The following is a 10,134-nucleotide window of genomic DNA, read 5'->3' as shown; positions in this document are numbered from 1 at the left end:
TGAGGCTGCCATTAGAGTGCTCCAGTTTGAATCCCAGTTCATCATTAATTGCATGATCTCAGTTTCCCCTTCTGTAAAACGGGGATAATTAAAGGATCCATGCCTCATGGGTTTGTCACAGCATTCACAGACATAATTGATGTATGTGTTGGTTACTATTACTATTAGGTATGTTTGAAAAATGAGTAGGACTGGGGATGTAGCTCAGTGGTAGAGCAGTTGCCTAGTATGAGTTCCTCGGTTCTAACCCTAGTGGCAGACACATACACACATAAATATGAGCTGTGTGAAAGCGTGTTACAGTATAATGAAATAATCATTACTACAATGAAATACTTGAGGCAAACCAACTTTATAAAGAAAAGAGGCTTATTTTAGCTCACAGTTCAGCTAAAGGGTATGACACCAGCAACAGGTCAGCTCTGGTGAGGACCTCATGGTAGAGGGCATCACAATGGTGGGATTAAGAGATCACATCAAGAAACAGGAAGCCAGAGAGTGATTTAGGGATCCAGGTCTCTCATAACTTGTTTTCCCAAGGGCCACCTGTGAGAATCCCTTTCAAGAAAATATTCTCTCTGCACAATTTTTTTTTTTTTTTTTTTTTGGTACTGGAGATTAAACCCAAGACCTCATGCATGCTAGGCAAGCACTCTGTCATTGAGCTACATTTGCAGCCCCTTTCTTTAAAATTTTGAGACACAGTTTTGTTAAATTGCTGAGGCTGGCCTTGGGCTTGAACTTGCCATTCTCCTGCCTCAGCCTCTCAAATAACTGAGATTACAGGTGTGTGCCACTGTGCCAATCTCTTTGTAAGTTTTTCTATTTCCCAGACTTTCAACAATGAATATGTATTTATTGCTTTCATTTGAAAATTAATTTAAGTATCAATAAAAACTGCAATTCAGGGACTGGGTTTGTGGCTCAGTGGTAGAGAGCTTGCCTAGCATGTGTGAGGCACTGAGTTTGATTCTCAGCACTGCATATATATAAATGAATAAAATAAATGTCTATCAACAACTAAAAAAATGTTATTTTTAAAAAACAAAAAAACCTATAATTCATTTTAAATGTATCAAAAGAAGTAGATCAATGGAACAGAAAATAAAAGCTAGTATCAGATTTAAATACATACTGGAATTAGAATTTGTAAAAGTGGGATTTTAAGTCAGAGGAGGAAGAAAATACATGAGTTAATCGATTATATAGGGACAATGAGGTAGCCATCTGGAAGAAAACAAAGTGGATCCATACATCACACATTTTACCAAAACAAATTCTAAAGGGATGGATCAAATATTTAACATAAAAATGAAACAAACAAACAAAACAACCACTAAAAGAAATCAGGTAATTTAAAACACATTTCAGAGTAAGTACATCTGCAATCCCAGAAATTCAAGACTGAGGCAAGAGGATTGCAAGTTCAAGACCAGCCTCAGCAACTTGGCAAGACCCTCAGAAACCTAGTGAGACACTGTCTCAAATAAAGTAAAATGAAATGAAATGAAATAATGAAATGAAATAAAATAGGCTGTGGATGCAGCTCAAAAGTAGAGCACCCCTGGATTCTATCCCCAGTACTGAAAACATATATATATATATATATATATATATATAAAATTTCAGAGTGAGAAAGGATCTTAAAATGTGACACAAATGGGGCTGGAGTTGTGGCTCAGTGGTAGAGCACTTGCCTACCATGTGTGAGGCACTGGGTTTGATTCCCAGCATCACATAAAATTAAAGTCTATTGATGACTAAAAATAATTTTTTTAAAAGTGACATAAAATCCAGAAATCATAAAAAATGGATTAATTTTACTACTACTTAACAGGAGAACATATTTACATGATAAAATTGCCAGAAACAAATCTAAAACAAACTACAACATTGGAAAACATAATCTGTAACTTATATCACAAACTGCATATTTCTTTAATATATAAAGAACTCTAACTAAAAAAGACAACTCTATAGAAAAATGGGTATAAGATATAAACAGTTAAAAAGAAAACACAAATAACTGCCAGAATAAGAAAATTGCAATATTATTATTATTTTTTTCACCTCACCAATTGTCAAAGATCACTAAGATTTATAACACATTCTACTGGATGTGAGGATGTGAGGATGCAGAGAAACAGACATTCTTATGTTGTTAGTGGGAGGATTCATTGACATATTTCGGCAATTACACAGACACGTACTGAATTGAAAATATGTATGTCCTTCAATTTAGTGATGTCCTTCAGATACATGCCCATGTGTTTAAAATTACATGTTACTAATTTTAGCATTGCTTGTAATAGCATACTGTTTGTAATAATAAAAAGACATTTTATTCATTGTAGCATTGTCTGTAGTAGTAAAATATTGAAAATGGCCTTTGCATCCAGCCACCAAGGGCCAATTACATAAATTATGATACATATGTACAATAGCATATTATGCAACTTCTACAAAAGCATGAGGAATCACTTTGTACACTGAAATGAAATCATCTCTAAGATACACTGTTAGGTGGAAAAAAAACAAGGTGTACAATATGTTAACATTTATATGAACAAGGGAAAAGCAAGTATGTATTTGCTCATATGTATAGATTCCTCTGGAAGGATCTGCTAAAAACTGTTAACAGTTGCGTTTTGGGAAGGGGAATGATTATGGAAGACATATTTTCACTGTTTTCCCCGTTTGTACTCAAAATAAAAAGGGGTGGGGAGAAGCCCTATCTGTTAAAGCAGCTGTTCCGGTCCTAGGGTTTCTATTCAACTTGAAGTCAATTTTGCATGCACCACTGTCAAGCCAAATTTCTTCATCCTATGCTTGTGCAGCTGATTTTTTAAAAAAACCTAAATGCAGGTCTTTCCACTTATTTCTTTTAAATTTCATCCTGCTGGTTTCAGCCCACACTTTTAAGTTATTTTAGAAGCTTGATTTTGACATTCAAATATTAGCTTTTCCCTCTAACAGTGGCGCCCTGTGTAATCATGGTGAGCGTGAAGGCCACTAATGAGTAGGGAACTGACCAAACAAGAGACTAGGGGTCAGACCTAAGATCTGATTGACTGAACAGCCAGCCCACTGGGGGGTAGGGGCGTAGTAAACAGGTTATAAATCCATCCAACTGGGCAATCTCAGTTTAATGTCTAGTTGTCTCCTCAATCAAGAGGAATTCAATGTTACCCAGAAACAAGGAACTATGGTCCAAGGAATCAAGATACAGGTCTTTCCACTTATTTCTTTTAAATTACATCTTGCTGGTTTCAGCCAAACAATAAGTAGTAAATTCCAAATAATAATCATTTGCATTATTTTCACCATATCTTGCTCTTTGTGAAAGTACTACTTCTTTTTCTAGTTCCTCTCAAACCCGTAGTTTGATATTGTATTCTAGAATAAATTGGGGGGCAGTTTCACCTCAAATGTACCCAGCTAGAGGAGACTCCAGAATCTACCTTTTTATCCTGAATGTCAGGACATTTGCAGTCACTCAGCACTGTGCCCCCTTTCCTTTTCACCTAGGTTTTCTCAACTCACTAGAAAAGATTCCTGGATTTTATCTACAAAGGTTTTTCAACACCTCAGGGTTTGCTGTTCATTTTGAAGGGCTAGGTGCTTAGGTCCTCAGCCACATCCAGCTAGGTGGAGCCCAGGGCCTGGGTATGCTAGGCAAGGGCTCTACCTTTGAGCTACAGCCCTAATCCAGGTTTTCTCTTCTCTCTTCTATTCGAGGTTTCAATTTCCTCTCTAAACCACATTTTTATTCTTTTCAGTTTAGCAATGCTTTTCCTGGGGGAAAAATGGAAAACAGGGCTGAGTATTTTGCTTTCCTTGACAACTGCCAACCAAACTCATCCATAAGTGGAACTCTGTCCTCTCCTTATTCCTTTTGCTCTGAACATAACCAGCAATGTCTTTGCACTTTTTCCAAGCCTTCAAGGACCTTACCTTTCCTCCCATCTCTTATGCCCCCTGCCTTTTAAATTCTGAGCTTGTCAGAAACTCTATAGAGCTGGTTTTTTCAGCTCTCTCCTTCTTTTCCTTATGGGGTTTTTCTGCAAACAGGATGTCCTAATTTCTTAGTTTCTATTCCCTCTTGTGCCACGTTCCCATCTAGACTCTAAGTTGAGCTCTTTTCTCATTCTCAATTCATTTTTTTAGGACTTTTGTTTGTTTATTCATTCATTCATTCTATACCCAACATGTCCTTCCCTCTCAATCCAGCTTCCTCCTGTGGTTCTTGCCTTCCTGAGAACATCAGGTGATTCTTCCCATGATCAGAAGTAAGGATAGTGTGAGCAGTTTTTGGTAGTGTTTTTGTTCCACTGTGAAGAAACTGTCATTGACACATGTGAAGTTTGTCAGTTGCCCAGCTGGTAGCTGTGCAAGACTGAAGTGGCCAGGGCATGGGTGGTTTCCCAGTCTGGTACCATGCTACACGTCTCATGGGGACATGGCTTCCAAGTGCTCATCTATCAGTTTCAACCTCCACATCTGGCTCCTCCCACATGGGCAGTGTGCTGTGGTACAAAGCTCAAAGGATTTGGAGTCAAACATATCCATGTTTGGATTCCAGCTCTGGCACTTACTAGCAAACTCATTAAATCTCAACTTCAGTTTTCCTCACTTGGAAAATGGGGCTCTTATCTGCCTCATGGAATGACTGAATATCTGCATGTACTTGTGTATAGAAGGTTCCAAGTACATCAACTCCCATGCCCAGCTCAGTTTATGGATTCTCATGTGTTTGCTAGATATTCCTGGCAAACTGCTTTCTTTCTCCTCTAGTCAAGTTGTTTCTTTTGGACAGGGTGTAATCACTCTTTGTCCAGGGAACTTTCCTTTGATGATCCATGCCCTCCCTGTTAGAAAACAGTCCAGTTTAATGTGTATTGTTCTAGTGGGGCTGCTTAGCCCCTTCAGATTGGGTCTGTGACTCAGATCCAGCCAGCAGGGTACTAGAGTAGTTCATCTCCCAAGTACACCAAATGGTTTACAGATGGGTGTGGGTTTCAAGCCAGAGTCCTCTTAAGGAATTTTCCTGGAACTCTTCAAGGAGATATTTTCTTTCTTTTTTTTTTTTTTTTGGTGCTGGGGATCGAACCCAGGGCCTTGTGCTTACAAGGCAAGCACTCTACCGACTGAGCTATCTCCCCAGCCCCGAGATATTTTCTTTCTATGGAATTACAAGCTCTAAGAAGCCATGAGTGGAGTTGCCAGTTGACATCTTCTTGCCACGTGGAAAATGCCTATCTGGGATGGGGGAACCCCAGTAGAAATGGGAAAACCCCAGGGATGCAGAAAATGAGAGTCCTGATGCCCTTGTTTGAACCACTGGATTAACCACTGACCATTGGTTATTTGAGCCAGTAAATTCCTTTTAAGCCAGTTTGATTGGGCTTCTGAGTATGCAACTGTACCATACAATGTTGACCATTTCACTATTAAAATAAAATCATGAGTTCTCTCTCATTGTTTCATAACTCTTTGTTAAAATCAATTCCCCTATTATATACAAAACAATGTTAAAACTCAATGCATGTGAATGGCATATTAGAAATTCGACAAATTTGGAGACTCAGGTCTGAGTTCTGGCTTTGCCGTTTACATGAAACCAGTCAACTCTTCTGAGCTTCATTTTCCTACCACTTCAATGGGAGCAATATTTTGTTTACATGGCTGTTTTATGGGTTGGAGCTAATGGAAATATGGGAAAGGCATACAGGGGGCCATTAGCAAGTATTTTATTCTTAGGTGGTAGGTATCTCAGTTGCATTTACTCTCTATAGTTGTCTTTGAAGTATTTCCCACACTTATTTCATGTTACAGCTTTTAGCCACCATGGTATTCAAGCTTGTGGCTGTGACTGAGGACAGGACAGGAACTTACAGGCTTTGGGCAAATATGGGAGATGAGGGGGTGGACAGGAATTTCAAAGCTCAAATGGGGGAAGAGGTGGAATTAGCCTTATTTAAAACATTTGTAACTGCAGAACTTTACACCCACTTTCCATTTATAAATATCCCCGTCTCTCAGCTTGACTCCTCCTGTACAAGACTTCAGTGGAAGATAACAGACACAGACAGCAGCTGCCACAGAAGTACAAATGTGCAGAGCAGAGGAGGTTGCAGGGGAATTGGGACTATTTGGCCCAGGTTCAGGGTGTAAGGGTTAAGGATGCTAGGGTAAGAAGTCTTAAGAAACTTGGATCAGAAAGGTTTTTGTCCTTTACCACTTGCCAGTGTAGGCAGAGGAAAGTTGAAGACATCATCCATACCGTGTCACACCATAGAGCTCTGGCTTTATCTACTGCCTACTGCCCTACCCTGGTGGCAGGAAGAGCAGATAGAAGGCTGTTGGAACAGCTGAGCAGAGATGATGCACCAAGGTGGGGGGAATGCAAGGGAGGTGACAAATTCAAGAGGCATTTCTGAGAATCTAGTGGTGACTTTTTAGAAGCAGGGGGAGGGGAAGGGGACTCAAAGCAATGGCCAGGGTTTCTAATTTGAGATATAGGATAATGTCTGGGAGAAAGGTTAGGGAGAGATGCATGTCTTCAACTGCTTTAGCCTTTACTAACTCTACGACTTTGCCCATGTTATTACTGATGATCTATAAAATATCTCCTCCTTCTAATTCTTAAAATTCTAACAATAGGACTGGGGATATAGCACCACCAAAAAAAAAAAAAATTTTAACAATAATAGTTGCCACATACCAAATAATTACCATGCCAGAAAACCATACTAAATTTAATACTTCTACAAGAGAAGTATCACTTCTCATTTTAGAGATAAGGAGCATGAGATTTAAAATGAGTAAGGGGCCAGGCACAGTGGTGCACCTGAAATCCCAGTGGTTCAGGAGTCTGAGGCAGAAGGATTGCCCAGATCAAAGCAGAAAGTCAGCTTCAACTTAGTGAGGCCCTCAGCAACTTAGTGAGACCATGTCTCCACAAAAAAAAAAAGGACTGGGGATGGGGCTCAGTGGTTTAAGTGCCCCTGAGTTCAATCCCTGGTATCAAAGAACAAAAACAAAACTGACTAAATAAATAAATGAAGGGCTAAGGCTGTAATTCAGTGGTAGAGTGCTGCCTAGCACATGTGAGGCTCTGGGTTCAATCCTCAGCACTGAAAACAATGAACCAAAACAGGAAAACTGAACTATTAGGTATCCTGCCCAGGGTCCCACAGCTGATAAGCAACAGAGATAGGAATCGTTCCCATTCCACCATTCTGCCTCCCAGGGTCCTCATTATCCTTAAAAGACTAAATCATGGTCACTCTTTCATGATGTCTTCAGTGATTCCCTAACAAGACAGGAGCTTTACCTCTTGTGGAACCCACAGTGCTTAGTTTCAAAAAGTTATTGGCATATGCTGCTTCATACAGGCAAGAGGTGGGTGATCAGAGTAAGTTTCTCAGAGCTTCAGTGAGCACCCTCTTTCAGTGACTGTTTTTTTGTTTTGTTTTGTTTTGTTCTTTTTCCCCATCTTCTATTTTGTTGACTATCTCTCCACAACACTTCATTTCAATTCTTCTGTATTTGGAGGTCAGTATCTTTCCAAACTTGTTCAGTGACTGTTTTGCTGACTGTTTTGCACGTCATTGCATGTAACCTTTCTGATATTCCTGGTTTTTGTCTTGGGTACTGAACCCAGGGGCTAAATCTACTGAGCAACATCTGCAGTGCTTTCTCTTTTTTATGTTGAAGTTCCGGGCTGGCCTTGAACTTGTGATCTTTCTGCTTCAGCCTCCTGAGTCTTTGGAATTACAGATGTGTGCCACGGAGCCTGGCTCCAACATTCAATAGTTTTTAAATCTTTTTCTCAGTGAACACTAAAGGCTGTGGAGGACAGGAACATTTATCACAGGCCTCTGTGTCCTCCATTGCCCCGAGCACTGGGAATTTGCCCAAACTACTCACTTAATAACTGACAGATGCATTTATAAACTCTCAATGTGGGATCCTGGGGGAAGGAAAGGCATGAGACATTGAATTCCAGTGGAGGCAAGCAGTATGAAAGGAGGCGTGCTTGTTTCCTTTTTCACCCTCCTTTTGTGTTTTCAGCCAAAGGATATTCTTACCGCTTTTTCTGACGCCAGAAGGGCAGGGCCCAGACTGGATAGAAAGGGAGAGTAGATATAATTCTGGCTCTTGTCCTTAATCTAACCTCTGACTTTTCATGCTACTCTGGAAATAAATGTAATACCTAATAGATTTTCCACAGAAATATGGTATTATCAGGGATCAGTCCATTTTTTTGGTTATATTCATGAGGCAGAGGTTGGTACTACAAAATTTCCTGTCACCATGTATCATATTGGAGTTGGAAAAGGCAAAGATTAATGTCAAGATTTACTCCTTCTCAGGAAATTGGGGAGTCTTAAAGAACAGCCCCAGGTCCTTGCTCTCCTCTTTGCCTTGCTGCTTTTTTTTTCTTTTTTTCTTTTTTTGCGGTGCTGGGGATTGAACCCAGGGCCTTGTGCTTGCCAGGGAAGCACTCTACCAACTGAGTTACACCACCAGCCCTGCTCTTTAAAGTACCCCTCTACCCATATTTTGGTATGTGATACTGATCAGAATCTAGAGAATTTCTAAAGAAATTCTTTTCTAAAGAAATTCTTTAGGGCTGCAAAAAGTTGGTTCTGAAATAATTCCTGTTTCAATACAAAATGTGCTTAACTGGTCCTAGACAAGAGATTTGGGGCCCTGACTGCAGAGAAGTCCTCCTGTGAGACAAGGCATAACAGACTCTTCAAGAATTTTTCTCCCTTGGCATGGGATAACAGAGGTCTAGAACACCGTGGAGATTTAACTCATACACTGCTAGGGTCTCCCCAAGACATCTCTCTAGGGAGTAAGTGGATGAGGAAGCTGTCATATGGACAGTGTTGGTTGGGAGGAGAACTTTCTCACTTGCTTTGGAAAAGTAATCCCATTTAAGATATCTGAAAAACTGTTGTTTGGTTAGCAGCAAAAGAACCTCTTACTTGCAACTTTCTCTCCAAGACACAAAGCAGGATGCAAGATTCTCTCTTAAAGTCTAGGCAAGTGTTCTACTTCTGAGCTGCATCCCCAGTCCTTTTGAAAGTGTGTGTGTGTGCACGCGCATGCACGTATGGGAGGATTGAACCCATACCACTGAGTCACATCCCTGGCCCTTTTTTATTTTTTATTTTGAGACAGGGTCTTGCTAAGTTGCTGACCCTGAACTTACAATTGCAATTTTCCTGCTTCAGTCTCCCTAGTTACTGGGGTTACAGGCATGCACTACCACACCCGGTTTGCATAAGTGTATGAAGAGCACCTATTTGCATTTACTAACCTAAGAATAAACTTCAGAGTTATGTTAAAGATTATTTTATGGAGGACCATACCTACAAGGCCCCTGATGAATCTGTAGCTAGGATGCAGCAAGAATGAAATGACTCAAATATTTTGACTGAGCATTTCCAGACCTTGGTGAACTCAGCTGGCCATATCATTTGCATGGGCAAAACCAAAGCCTTGGCGTCCTCTGCTGGTGACTGGTTATTATAGTCAGACATGCTTCTCAGGAAGAGGCAGGCGTGTATGTGCACAGAAGCCACAGGATTAAACATGGCAAGGTTTTCCTAGATCATCTTTACTTGAAGATTTTTTTTTTGTGGGAGGACAGGGAGAAAAAAGTAGGTAATGTAAAACATTTTTATATTAAAACAAATTCAGATAATATTGAATAAAATATAAAACTTACATTACTTTTTGAGACAGAGTACTTTTTGACATCAAAGACATTTCAAGTTAAGCTAGTCTCATGAGCTTCAGGTTGTAGCCTAAACCCGCAGGAGGGAGAAGACCCCGGTGTGCCCCAGTAATCTAATATCATGGGTGCTACTACTTTGATAAATTTAGAAGCAGCAAATTAAGTGCTTACTCATTTGGCAAAGTCCCAGTAGATTATTTAAATAAATGAAACTGTAGGCTTTCTCATTTTAGGGCATTTTAACCTGTTTTTATAAGGCCTGAGTAAATAGGAGCTTTATGCTTGAATTGAATTTTATTTCCTTCTAAAGTGATTTTTCCTCCAAATGTTTATTAACATGCCTAACTGAGGGTATGACATGCGAGGTGATAAATAACCTA

The sequence above is a fragment of the Sciurus carolinensis genome, chromosome 11 (genome assembly GCF_902686445.1).
Source record: "Sciurus carolinensis chromosome 11, mSciCar1.2, whole genome shotgun sequence".
In the NCBI taxonomy this organism is placed as follows: Eukaryota; Metazoa; Chordata; class Mammalia; order Rodentia; family Sciuridae; genus Sciurus; species Sciurus carolinensis.
The sequence above is the reverse complement of the archived record's forward strand: the minus strand, read 5'-3'. Positions refer to the sequence as shown.